The sequence below is a fragment of the Arvicanthis niloticus genome, chromosome 6 (assembly GCF_011762505.2).
Source record: "Arvicanthis niloticus isolate mArvNil1 chromosome 6, mArvNil1.pat.X, whole genome shotgun sequence".
Lineage (NCBI taxonomy): Eukaryota > Metazoa > Chordata > Mammalia > Rodentia > Muridae > Arvicanthis > Arvicanthis niloticus.
Genome location: NC_047663.1, coordinates 3,778,586 through 3,792,847, shown reverse-complemented (window position 1 = coordinate 3,792,847; position 14,262 = coordinate 3,778,586). Strand labels below are relative to the sequence as shown.

The window sequence follows — 14,262 nt, the reverse complement described above, 5'->3', positions numbered from 1 at the left end:
TCCACATGGGCTACCCTTGGCTACTGAGAACCAGCTGTGGCAAGGTAGAAAGTGACACATACCTGTGTGCAGAATGGGCTACTCCTTGGACAGGTTCCCGCCAAGGAGGCCTGTGGGCCAGCTCTGGGGAGGCTGGCAGAATGTCCCCTGTTCCTTCTGATGTCACACTGCAATTAAAAAGAAAAACAAGAGAAAGGTATAATTTCCAATCTCCTCCAATACCTGGGAGACATCAGATGCATATAGTAGTCCTGTGTTCTTAGTTTCAGATATCACAGTGCAGTGGGAATTGTGTCTTCTGAATGCTGTGAATGAGGAAAGTGTGTGTGTGTGTCTGTGTGTAACCAGGTGCTTGATGGTCAGCCATGACTCTGGAAGTCGAAGGTGACACCTGCAAGGTGAGAAGATGTTATGGATTGGGAGGGTGCCAGTGGGTCACAACAGGACAGACTGACAAAGAGGACCATCCATGGATGGCCACTCTGACCTGTCTCCCACCAGGGATCCATTCTCCTTCCCAACCTGCACAGTTCTTCTGAGCCTGTGCCTTCAGTGTCCTCCCCGCTGCCGGCCTTTGTTCCCAAGCACTGGGCTCAACCTCAGTGGTAACATCACACCTCAAGGGACTAAGAGACCTATAGCGATGCCTAGCCTAGCCAGGCTACCCTTTCATCTAAACCTGCTAGAACCCCCTCCAGCTAGCCACAGACCCCTCTCACAGTTTACAATGTGGTGCCTCTTGCAATGGCTCTCAGCCAGACATTAAAGTATAGGGAGACAGAGGCCCTGTCTCTCTGTTGGACTGTGTCTGCAGTGGGTAGATACAGGCCTTCTCTGGTCTGTACTTGGTGAATTCTCAATGCCCAACTCAACAGCATTCGGAGAAGGTTCTCATAGATGACTAGCTGTGAGGGCGGCCCCTTTGTGTGGGGTTAGTACCCTTAAGCAGCCTTCTCTCTCCTGCATGTTGTGATCAACTTGATGCAAGGTCTTCCCGTACCTTGAACTTGGATTTCCAGTCTCTGTAGCTTTGGATTTCTATCTATGTAACCATCTGCATCTGCATCAGTGTAACCATCTGCATCTGCATCAGTGTAACCATCTGTAACCATCTGCATCTCACTAGAGCAGTCAAGACCGACATTCCTAAGGTAGCTGCGTATGAGTCAGACACTTGTAAGTGGATTCTGCATAACAAACAACCTCACCCAAATTGTGGACTCTTTTTTGCTCCACCTCTCCTGAGCATTTCTTACCTGGCCTGACAGGGCAGTCTGACCTCAGGGTCCTTAATACTGTCCCTCCTCTAGAGGCTCTTCCCTGAGATCTCAAAATGTTTGACAGGGTCTCCATCCTCATTCAGGTGTCTACTTAGAGAGCCTCTCCGAAGTCTGCCTCTGTCTTGTTTGTCCTCTCATCTCATGACCCATGTCATTAGGTTAGCATCGTCTGTGGAATCATTAGCAAGGACACCGGAAGCTGACAGCTTCCTAACTCACACCAGGTGACCCCAAGTGTTCAGAGCCTAGAATAACACCCACATGCAGCAGCACTCAACACATGGTGAATACATACATGTATACTCATGGACGAACAGCACGGTTGTCTTCAGACTCTGAATGTCCACCTTTAACCTTCACACGCGTGATCACGCATGTGCATATGCATTCCCACAAATGTACCACATACACACACAAAAAGAGGAGTGGGTTGCTTGGCATCTTTGTGCTGCCTTCAAGGCTTCTAATTAAGTTCCTATCCCCAAGGATCCAGGTTCTTCAAAGTCGCCTCATCTCTCCTTCATGATTTCCAGCATCCCACCTCCTTCATACAAGAATCCATGCAAACCTCCATATCCTGGTGCCTGCCAGCCTGCACAGAACCCCTGCTGTGTTCCTGGAGTGGGCTGTCACCAGATCAAGTCTGAAGCCTCTGTGGAGGGATTGTGCTCTGCCATCCTAGACAGAGTGATGAGCCAGCCTCGTGCGGCCTCAGCTTCCACAACCTCATGAAAATTAACAGTCCACATTCATAAAACACAGTGGGGCAGTGTCCTGTCACAGGCACTCACCACCAGGCTCATCTGGTCAGATCTTGGGTCTGTGGAACATTTGATGGTCAGCTTTTCTGTCCACCTGGCAAGTTCCCCACCATGTGCCCCAACATAATTTAGATTTTCTGGACGGATTTGGTCCAGAAAACTGATCTATGATCGGTTTCCTTCATGGGAGATGAACCTCAGGTCTACACCCTGAGGTGGGCATCTGAGAGTGAAGAGGGAGGTGGGTTTGACTTGAGGCTGGGCTGGTAACTCCCACTGAGTCAGACTGCCCTTCTGCACCTTCTCCTGAGAGCTGTCAGATCTATAATCGGTCTGTCTGTCCATCTGGCTGGCTAGTGGCTCCCACTGCTCCTGTTCTGTGCTGAAGCCTCTTCCCGACTGGACTCTCAGATAGGCTGTGTCTGTCAAGAGACTAGAAAAGCCTCTTGCCTGCGTTCCTGCAGGAGTCAGGGGTAGGCTTCAGCAGTGGAAAAAGGAGACTGAAAAAAAAAAAAAACCCACCAAATGTGCTCGATGCTTGGGGATATGGCTTTGCAGTTGTAAGTCTGGAACCCACTGGCCATCCTGACTTTGTGACCTCGGGCAAGGCTGCAATAAGGACATTCAGCCTGAGCTTCCTGACTCCCAAGCCCATCCCCTCAGGACTGGGTGCCCTATGCTGTCTCCAGTCCCTGCTCTGGCCCCAACCCTAATTGCTTCTCAATTGGCAACGCTAATCATTGCAATACAGAGAAGTCACTTCGAATACTCTGTACTGGGGCTCAGATTCTCAGGGCTGTGGGTACCAAGGTGAGGCGGAGCCTCTGGGAATTAGGCATTCCAGGGAAGACCGAAGAGCCAAAGAGGAGGGCCAGGCTGCAAAGGAGGTGGGAAGATTTTTCAAAAAGAAAGCAAGAGGTTGTATGGAACAGAAGGAGAATAGAGTGCATCCTCTTCACGGTAGGCACATGAGTATGCGAGGCACAGTTAGACCCTGCAAAAAAGAGGCACACTCTCTCTGTGTCTAAGTCAGGATTCCAGAACAGCACAGAACACTGTCCCAAGGTGTGTACAGATAGCACACAGCCTGCTCTCAAGTGGCAGGCACCTTCCTGAGATGGGGACACTGGGAGGTGGCAGGTTATCTTAACCCATCTTTCCTACAGAGCACTTTCGGTCAGTCTGGGAAAGCCTTGGCCCCTGTAGGAAGGAGACAAACCCCAGAAGTATCTTAAACTTGTGTACTTGAGATTTTATTGCCCCAATAAACCGTCCTTGCACCCTGGAGGCTTCCCTGGGCAGAGTGTAGGTGAAGACAGGGGAAAGGGGACACTGTTCCATAGCCTCCACCGTGTGACTTGATGACAGCCATCACAGTGGTCCCAGGGGGACATCTCAGCCCAGAACACTGGTGGGTACACCCCAAAACACACAACCTGCACTTTGGTAGAACTTGAGAGTCCACTTGGATGACTTCGTCATCACCTTCCTCTTGCGGGCACTGGCCAGTTGGCTGCAGCCAACTCCCAAGACCCTTTTTCTCCTACTTCTAAAACTCACAGGGTTCTCACATGGCCATAATGGCTGTCACAGGGGTAGGACAGCAGGGTGAGGGAAGGCTGGTGCTGTCCCCAAGGGCCCGCTCAGCATAGTATCAGGCCAGGTGTGTCCAGGAACAGAAACTTCCTGGCCCTGCCGCTGAGCATTAGAGTTTAGTGTGCGGGGTTCCATGTAGGAAGCTTCACTCAGTTATATATCTCCCATCAGCTCAAGACCCATCACTGGATTCTCACCCCAAGACTCCTTGCAGGCCCCTGGAGCTATCCTGTGCTACAGCCCATGTGCTGTCTTGTTTGGATGGAGGGGAATGGATAGAGACCTTCTATAGTTCTCAGAGAGTCGAGGAGGAGGAGGAGGAGGTGGGAGGCAGGTGGGGGTTCTGTCTCTTCCTACTAGAAAGGCAGGACAAGGATTCTGAACATTGGCCACCATGAACCACCAGGAAGCCAGGCCTGCAGTTCTGCAGTTTGTGTCACTTGTCCAGAGCTCTGGCTCCTTCATGGATGTGTGTGTGTTGGGGTGGGCACACAGTGTCTTAGCCTCCTAGCAAGGTCGCTTGTGGCAGTGGCACTTCTGAAACCTGGAGAACAGAGCTTGCTCTCAACTTCCTGAGACCATCACACATGCCTTGACAACAGACCCTGCCCATCCTCCCATACACTGGAGCCATCAGATGCAAAGCTAGGTAACCCTGGACTCTTGGTGTGGGAGTGACTCCAGGTCCCTCAGGGATCTCAGAATCTGGAGATGCTCAGGACCCTAAGATATAGCAGTATCATGTTTGCATAAAACCTATGCACGCTCTCATATGCATACCTGCGTTAATCTTCATTACATTTTATTTATTCTGTGTGGTTGTGGGTATGGATGCGTGTATCACAGCATTTATGTGGAGGTCAGAGGACAACTTTCGGGGGTCAGTTCTCTCCTCCCACAGCGTGGGGCTTGGGAAGCAGACTCAGGTTACTGGGCTTCCGGCAAGCCCCTCACTCACCGAGTCATCTGTTCATCTTCTTCCATACACTTCATATATTTACTTAAAATAGGGTTTCATTTATGCATTTATTTACCCATTTGGTGTATAAGGAGGTGATTCAGTTTCCTGAGAGTGCACAGTAGGGCCAAAGGTGGCCCGAGTGTCTTTGTCTATTGCTCTCTTATACTGAACCTGGAGCTTCTTGGTATTTGGCTAGACTGAATGAAGAGTGGATCCCCGGAATCTTCTTGTCTGCCTCTTCTAGCACTGGGATTACAGGCATGTACCCCCATGTCCAGCTTTTTATGTGGGTGCTGGAGATCTGAATCTGGGTCTTCATTCAGCATAGGCACAACTTTCCCCACTGGGATCTCCTTAGCCCCAACAGACAGACTGTGAGCCCTCACCAGGCTACTTATGGGCAGATGTAATGCTTGTGCATAGCTGAGCTCTGTATTGTTTGGGGACTGGAGGCAAGAAAAAATAAAACAGGCCTGTGCACACTTGGGGTAGACTTTTCCTGACTACTTGAATCTGTGGTTGGTTGAATCCGCAGATGTGAATTTACAGATGGAAAAGCCTGACTCCTCTCCTGGGATTGTTCCTAGAGTCTGTGGTCCTGATTGAACTGGGGTTCAGGGGGTCAGGCCATCATGGAAGGCAGTGAGAAGGTACACCCCTGGGCAACATCTTAGCCATAGATGCTGAGATTTGCAAGGGTGCCACAGGTAACCCGGCCTAAAAGGAAATCCCCAAATGTGTGGTTTGTTCTTTTTCTTTTTTAAAGCCAGGGCCTCGTGTGTCCCAGGTTGGCCTTGAACTTGTTATGCAGCCAACAATGACTCTGAACTTCTGATCCTCCTGCCTCCACCTTCCATGTGCCGAGATCAGTGACGTTATCTTAAATATTACTGTAAATGTTTTCCTAGGACAGTCTGCTTTCTGGAGCGACAGGGAGGCAGATAGGGTAACAGAGTCCCCAGGAGCAGGTAGGACCCCAGAACCTCCCCAAACAGAGGAAACAGCAGAAGGCAGGCAATAGCCCCACTCAGCGAGCTTCTGTCCCTGCTCCTGACTGCACAAATGTGGGCATGGCTGACAGCAGGCAAGTGTCAGTGAGGGCAGAGCAAGCCAGGGCTGTGTACTGGCTGGTTCACATGTTCTGGGCAGTAGTGGCCGGACCTGGCACATTCTGAGACTAGCCACTCACTGCCCGGTGCACAGGGAACCAAGCACCTCGAGTCTCACCGAGCCACATTTTAAAAGAGTAACACATTACAAGAACTGAACAGCTTGTCAGTGAAAGGGTGGGTGGACGACTGCTGCCGGCTTCCAAGGTGGTTTCTGCTGAGCAGCAGGCTGAGACACATCCTCTGGGCTCCCCCCATCCCACTTCACCCAGGACACTAGAGAGTGCTGGGGTGGAGTCTTGGTTGCTTTTCCTTGTCAGACAGAGGTCTTCAAGTTCATGAGAAACCCCAACACTCTTGCAAAGTGACTCTCTACCCTGTGAGAATGGGGTACATGGGTGTGGGTAGAAACATCCTGAGGTTCTTTGCAGAGTGACCTGCCACAGGAGGCTCCCTAGAGGGCCCTGGACCTCCCATCCTTTCTGCAGAACTCCAAGTCTAGGACAACAGGCAGCTGCTGGAAACTCAGTAGTGCCCCCACAGGCAGCAGCCCCAAACCTGCTGGGTCCTTTATGGCTACGTTCAGCATGGGCCACGGCCTGATGTCCATGCGGTCAGCTCTTGCTCTGATCTCACGCAGTTACACTTCCAGTCTTACAAACTCACACACACACACACACACACACACACACACACACACACACACACACACAAAACCCTCGTGATCAGATTCCAGGTCATTACTCAAGGAAAGGGACCCCTCTGTGGTCGACAGCCGCAGTTTCATACCAATTAAAATCAGCCCCGCGTTTCTGCAGGCCGCCGCTGTGCCGCCACCCTGGAGGTCTCCCAGGGCCCATGCTTGCAATGAGCAAGACGCAGGAAATGTTAATGGAGATACTTAAATGGCACGCCGAGGGGATTCTGGTAAATAAGGCCACTCTACGAGGCTGGGGGAGACGTCTCTCGAGCTTACCCTGGAGGGAACTTCAATAAACTGAGATTGGATTGGAAACAATTCACGCCGCAAGGGGCGGGGCTACCGGCAGAGCAGGGAGGGGTCTTCGGAGGAGAAAAGCTATTTCATTTTCTATTAGTTCCTCTTTGCGAGTGTCTTTGCCCCCTGCTGCTGGCTCCTGAACCTGCCAGGGCCTGACAGCACCCACTGAGCAGGCAGGGAGGACCAGGGTGTAATTTGCCAAGTAAAAATGGGAGGGAGTGGAAAGGGACAGGATAGATAAGGGGAGGGGGCTGGAAAAGAGCTGTAGTGGATCCTGGGGGTAGAGCAGGCGAGGAACTTCTCTGAGGATGTCTGGAAGCGGTGAGTAGACACTGTGGGGTACTGTTTAGGGAAGATCAAATGTTTGCTTGTTTCAAATGCTTTTACGGCATTTATTAGTGGGGCAACATATACATGCCATAGCTATATACATGTGGGGGTCAGAGGGCAACTTGCAGGAGCCAGTTCTCTCCTTCTGACAGGTAGGTCAGGTAGGTCCTAGGAATCGAACTCAAGAAATCAGGATGGCGGCAGATGCCTTTCTGGCCCACTTATTTATTTGTTTGTTTTTGTTTGTTTGTTTATAGACATGGCTTGCCACCATGGCCCACGTGTCCTGCCTCAGCTTCCCAGGGGTTGGTATCACAGGTGTGTGTCACCGCACCCAGCTTAGGGAAAGATCAAATGCGACCCAGGAGTCAAACTTGGAGTAAGAGCTCCAAGTTTGCCAGGAGTGTCAGGACCAAGGCTGGTGCAGTTGCAAGTTCTCACTTAGCTCCAAGCACAGATTCTCCAGAGAGACAACATTTCTTCAAGGTTCAAACAGTCTCAGAACAATTTCTCAGCCTCTACTGACTGACCCAAACATAGCAAAGACTTTGCTGAAACATTTCACTTATAGCCAGACATAAAGGCTTTTCTATACATTTCATTTACAGCCAGACATAAGGCTTTACCCTGCATATCACAGCATCACTGATTCTCCTCACAGCCCCCAGGTCATCACTCAGACAAGAACACTCCAAACTGCCACTGGTTCAAGGCCACACAGTCAGCATGAGGCCCAGCTTAAACTGCAGACCCAGGCCATTCATAATCCAAAGTCTGTATGCTTCCCCAACCAGGCCCACATTTGAGATTTGATGCACTTTGCAAGTGGGCAGGCCTGTAAGGAAGCCACGATCAACTCAGCCCTCTGCTTGGTGCACTTGGCTCTGCCCTTTGAACCTCGGAATAAAGATGCTGCCATGCCGTATCAGGCAAAGGCCTCCTCATCAGGTTTGCTGGGATGGCTTTGCCGGGATGAATACACCGGCCTCCGTGACTGTACCAAGTCCTGAGCGGCACCACTACCACGGCACAGAGAGGCACTCGGAGCACCCCTAAACTTCAGCTCCCCTTAATTAAGTAGCTGCTCTCCGGGAACCAGTAGATGCAGAAGGTGCTTGCCACACAGTTAGAACAACCTCTCTTTGATGAAGCCAAGCAACTCTCCTTACCCCTGGGGCCAGCTTCTTGGCAGCAAGGAGCTTATAACTGTGGGCAGACCCTGCTCTGGCTGTGAGCAAGTCCACAAGCATGTCGTCACACATCACCTCTCTCATCTTCCACCGTTAGCTCTGTGGAGACTTTCCTATGAATACAAGTTAAGCTTCGCACTTTGCCTTTTTCGAGAAACGTCTTTTTTTTTTTTTTTTTTTTTTTTTTTTAAAAAAAAACCTCTCTTTCTAAAACAATTGTCACAGGGATTGGGACAAAGTCTTCAGCAGGTCCTTAGCCAGCCCACTTCTAGAGTTGCCTGCCTGCCGCTGGTAAGTTTATGAGTTCTCCTTGCTCCATCTCTGCGCTGTCAGCTGGAGCCCTTTCTGCGACTGAGTCCAATTCCTACCCCTAGTGAAATAAATGCCTTCCAAGCGCGACCGATCCTGAGGCCCCAGGTGCTATTTGCTTAACCAGCGGCCAAGAAGGAACTTGGGACATGGCGGTGAGAAGCGGGCCAGCATGGATCATCAAAACTCCGACACAGAGGAGGCTGCTAATCAACCATTAAAATCCAGGACACAGAACTGCTGAGGGCATGAGCCAGGGAGCCCCACTAAACAAAAACAGCAAACGCTCCATTCTGGGTTTGCAATCAGGGCCTCTGCACTCGGCCTCCGCTCTCCATGAGAACTGAGACGCGGCATGCACCCCAGTGTGGGATGTTTTTGTTGTTTGCCTAATGAGGTTTCATTGGGAGGTTTCATATGAGGAGTCGCTTTGGAACCTGGCCCTGTAAGGAGGGGAGGGTAGGAGTGGGAGCAAGGGAGGGAAGCCACCCACTGGATTTTGGCTTTTCCAGGGAGAATGCAGATTTAATTACAGGCAGGTTGTTGATTTCCAGGTGACCTACTTCCCACATGGCTTCCCCTGCATTTCTTCCCTAACACGAAGTTTTGACATATATGAGGCAGAAAGGAGGAAAAGTCACACAATGTCACCAAAACAGAAAGGGGCTTGCGCTTTGCAGTCCTTGGAGGGGGGAGGGGGAGCAGAAGGCTGAGATGCTGGCTGTGTAGAGAGGCAGAGGCAGCAGGAGAGGATGAACATGGGAAGCCAGTGGCTGAGCTGAGACCCTGCTCAGCTAGGTCCTCTTAGCCGGCCTAGGTGGGGATGGCCCAGGACACACACATGCATACACACACACAGATATACATATATAGTCATACATGTATATACATACCCCCAAATACACTCATGCATACACACACATGCATAATATACTACATGCATGCAGTACATGATACACACATGCACATACCTGTACCTACACATATGCACATGCATGCACACATATATACACACACACACACACATATTCACATGCCTATACACATACACCTCTTGGATCTACTGCTTCTGCTTAGCATGAAGGTCCATCATCAGACCTAGTCAGAGGGCCGCCAGGTAGGCTGGGGTGGCTGGTGATGTCCTGTGTCCAGACAGACCATCTGAGGGGCTTATGGCCCCTGGGCAGTAATGGGCTTTTCAGTGCGGTGGTGGTGGATCACTGGTTATGGGGTGGAGTTGGTTTTGAACTATAGGACTCTGAGGACAGGAAAGGCCCATTCTGCCCTGGGCACTCATGGCCAGAGGCTGGGGTTTAATAGGACCTCGGCTCTGCTTTCAGGACAGAGGGAAGGCATCCCATCCTTGCTTTCTCCTGTTCTCTTGCTTCTATCAGGAGTCTGATATTGCTAACACTTCCCAGCTCCCCATGTTTTTCTTCTCTTGGCAGACCTTCTCTATGTTTGAACAACCTCCCTGCCAAAAAAGTCCTTCCTTGGATCTCTTCAAAGTCCTCCTCAGTGTATATAGTTCTTACCACATCCTGTCCGTGGGCTGAAGCTCAGCTGCTCGCCAGCCTTGGCAGGGTGACCAGGAGAGCCCTGGTCTATTGTAGCATGGCCCATGGCTGCAGCCTTTGCTGCCTGCTCTCCATCCATGCACCTGCCCCTCAAAGCCTCAGAGCAGAAGTCTACCGCACACAGCAAACCTCGACTCAGGGAGCCAGCCAAGGTCTCTCTACTGCAGCCTAAGTCTCACCATCTCTGGGAAGTGGACAGTAATGTCTTCCACCTTCCCGGGAGCCACCAACTCCACACAAGTGACTCAAGCGCATCCTGCTAGGAGCCACATAGGACACTGTGGCAACTGTGCCACAATTGTGGGAAGACTATCAATAGGTGTTCAAAGGTCCCAGGAGAGCAGACCCTGGGGCCAGCACCTACTGCCAAACACTGCCCAAGAACTCGATGCATAGCCTCCGAGAGCTGGAAATTCAAGTTCTATTGTGCTCCAGGACATGATGGAGCCTGGAGGCATGGGTGCCTTGGAACTGTAAGCCCGAGTAAACATTTATTTCATAAGTTGTCTTGGTCACAGTGTTTTATCACAGCCACAGAAAAGTAACTAAGACATGAGGTGAGGCTTGCTCAGGGCAGCGACTTAAGAGCTGAGGATTTGACTGGAGAATCTTGTGTCCTCTATGTACGGCACATGGCATCCTTCAGCGAGAAGGACTCTCGGGGTTAAAATGAGTAAGATGTAAGACGTGAGACTCAACCACCAAGACGGATTCTCAAGAAAGGGCCTGAGAGTCGAGTGGTTTCCCTGGCTCTGGGCTGGGAACCTCTGTGTGTCCACACATGGTTGTTCAGCAGAGAGAAAAACATGGGATCTCTACAGGGTCTGTGATACTCTGGGAACCAGTCACCAGCGCTGTTCCCTCCAGAGTCCTTCGTTAGAAGCCATCTCCCAGCTCCAGTGCTGACTGTGTACCAGGCCAGAGGACTGTATGGGATTGGCAAATCAGCGCTCAGGAGCTGGCCCTCAATGACCATAGCAAAGTACATATGGGTATCAGGTGGAGGAAGGGAGGGAGGAATGCCCACTATGCCCTCTCAAGCTGAGTGCTTCTTCTATAGAGCGCACAGCTGCTGTCAGCCTCACCCTCTGGGCTGTCACTGAGGTCACTACTCCCATCATCACTGTTATGGATGGCAATGCCATTGAAAAACACAGTGGATGCACACAGTAGACTTGCTGCCGCCCCCCGGACATCGAGATGTACTGGGACCATAAAAGTGGACCAGTGGACCTGGAGAGTTCACTTCCTGGGGCTGCAGATGCTGTGTGGAGAGCCCAGGTACATTATAGGTTGGTGTTCTAGGAAGGACCAGGCACTGAGACTCAGCTCCGTGGTGGACTGGGTTTTGAAGCCCATGTTACATCATGGGACAGGTCCAGTGCAGTGTATGTGGGGCAGCGAGAGAGACACAGTTTGCTGACCTTACAGATGCCTTCTTCCCTGGCTTCTCCTAAGTGAAGGCTCCAGACCTCCTTCATGCTCAGTGCTGCCTGGGTTATAGAGGAAGTGGTGGCCCTGCTCCAGAATGGGTACCTCACACTGCTCATTGGTAAGAGACATTCTAGCCACAACTGGTAGCACTCGGAGTGGCGTACCGGTGCAAGCTCAAAGCATAGGTTCATTGCCAGCAGAAACAGGTGGGGCAATCTGAGATCCACTGAACTTACACATTGTAGGGATCAACTCTAGGAGGGAGCTGAATCATCCTAGGGCTTCTGTGGTTTGGGGATGCAGCCTGTGTACAGTGCTGGTGGAGGACACTCACCTGGCTGAGACCTATCCGAAGCCGCATGGCAGGCATACAGCCATTATGTATCTATGTCAGGAGGGATTGCCACCTCTCCCTTTTCTCCAGGAGAAAGTGGCATGAGAAGGAGGAGGAGGGAAGGGGAGGAGGAGAAGGGGGAAGAGGAAAAGAAGGGGGAGGAGGGAAAGGAGCAGGAGGAAGTGGAAGAAGGGGAGTAGGAGGAGAAGGGGGAGGGAAAAGGGAGAGGAGGGGGAGAAGAAAACCATTCACCCATCTGTGGGAGGCCTAGAGGGAGGTGCACTGGGGACTCTGGTCACTTCAGGGAGCAACATCCCTTGCTCTAGGCTCTCAGAAGAACCCACCACACACCTGTGCCACCATGCAGCAGCTGGTGCACTGCAAGTGGGTGCAAGAATTCAGCTGGGTCGCATGCATGTGTATATGTGCGCTCTGCTTGGAGATGTCCCAGGAAGATGCTGGGTTGAATTTTATTTTCAAGGGCTAGTGAATGGCCATGGTGGGTACTGGATCTCCTCCTGGCAATGCTTCTTCTATGAGGGAGGGCATGGGGCTAGCCTCTGGCGTCTTCTAGGCAGTCCCTCTGGTATGCACACAGATAGCTAGGGTTGACAAGTTCTCTTGCAGATGGATCTGCAGGTGCCTAGTCTGTTACCTGCCCCCCAGGCTCTGCTGATTTGGAAACACCCTGCCCCCCAGCTTGGAGTTCACTTGTATGGAAAGAGGTGACAGGAGGAGCAGGAGCCCAAGGAGAGAGAGCTGTAGCCTCCCCCTGCAATGCAGCTACAAGGTACCACCTGGCAGGGCGAATAGCACCTGTAGGAGGCAGATGCTCATTCATCACCCTCAGCCTTCACTCCCTCTGCCCCAGGGCAGGAGGCAGGGGGCTGGAGAGCCATGAAAGCCTGCCCTGAGTCCAGGGCACTGCCACCATCTGATGACTGTCCTCTACCAATGGTCAGTTATAGACCTGTCTCATCAAAGAGCTGCAGGGAGCTTGGCAACTGAGCCCCAACTACACCGAAGCCTTTGGGGATCCTGAAGCAGGAGCCCAGCCCTGGACAGATCCCTCTGTTCCTGTTCCAGGGGCTGGTTCTGATTAGGAGACAGTGGGATGAACAAGAAATAGCTATATGTGAACTCTCCTGTCCCTGTGTCCAGCTTCCCCTGGGAAGCTGACAAGATAGGGAGCGGGTGGGCCAGGCAACCACGAGTACAGAGTCAACAGCTCTATGAGTTAACAGCTCTATGTCTCATCTAGTGGATGAGGACAGCCATCCCTTCAAAAAGAAATGGCTTTAAATGTGGTGGGATTTTACCCTATGACCAGCCAAATGACCCCTTGACCTCTGTATGGAAGAGAAAGGCACTTGGGGAGAAGGGCTTCCTGAAAAAAAAAATCCCCTGAGAGATACCTCTTCCTGTGACATAGCCTTGTTCTCTTACAAAATAAATAAATAAAAAGCACTCTATAATGTAAGTACACGGGGGTAGCTCCTCCCTCTCCTCAGGACTGCGCCCTCCTCCGCTGCCTGTTGGCTTCGAGCGCCAACCTCTTGGATATTTATCGTTCGTCCCCTCTTAAATCATTCCCGACGGCTGATCTGCTCACACTCCATTACAGGGAGAGGCTGCGTGGAGTCGCAGTTCCGTTTAGCTTGCAGAAAAAGATCCTCAGAGGAAAAACCCGCCCGGGAGCTGTCCGGTGCTGAACTCCACATGATGGACGATTATGGACCATCTGCACTTTCAGAGGGGGATAGATTTATGAGCAGGAGAGACAGCTAGGAGAGTGTCCGTTGCCATAACTCACTGCCCTCTTCAGAGATATTCTAATCAGGCACCTTCCCTACGACCCAGAAGCCTATGTTGGGAACTAGCAAGAAGGGAAATCAATTATGTATTTCTAGGCTGTTGTTTCTTATTTCTTTTTTTTTTTTTTTCTCTCCAGAATGCCTGCTGCCTCTCTGGTGCTGAGGGTGAGGCTGGGGTGGGAGCGGTTGGTGGAGGGACCCTTGACCTGGCAAAGCAGATTCCCATCAGCATTTCCTCCTGTCTCTGCTTGCACTGTGACTCTTGATTTCTTACAACTGGTGTGTTGAGAAAAATAAGGGGTGCCGGGATGCTGCAGGATCTCGCTGAGATTTACTGACAGCCTGGGGTGAGGAAAAGAATGCAGTGACATCTGGGGCTTCCTGGCCGCCCTTCACTTAGATTTTTATGTGCCCAGGGGTGGAGAGGGAGCAAATCCCAGGTCAGGAGCTGAGCTAGTGCTCTGCATGCTGGTCCTATGATATGGATGAAACAGAGAGCCCATGGAGCTGCAAGTGAGCCCATGAAGTTGCAAGTGAGCCCATGAAGTTGCAAGTGAAGCGGCAAGT

The 14,262-nt window shown here is 51.4% G+C and overlaps 1 protein-coding gene across 4 annotated transcripts in view; it reads right to left on the bottom strand.

The window, feature by feature from the left end:
• Rbfox3 (RNA binding fox-1 homolog 3) overlaps positions 1-14,262 on the bottom strand; it is a 427,841-nt gene that overhangs the window by 186,090 nt on the left and 227,489 nt on the right. For all 4 annotated transcript variants that reach the window (XM_034506986.1, XM_034506989.2, XM_034506985.2 and 1 more), the window contains one exon: positions 63-167. The gene's annotated coding sequence lies outside the window, so the exon portion shown is untranslated. The remainder of the gene's footprint in view (positions 1-62; positions 168-14,262) is intronic.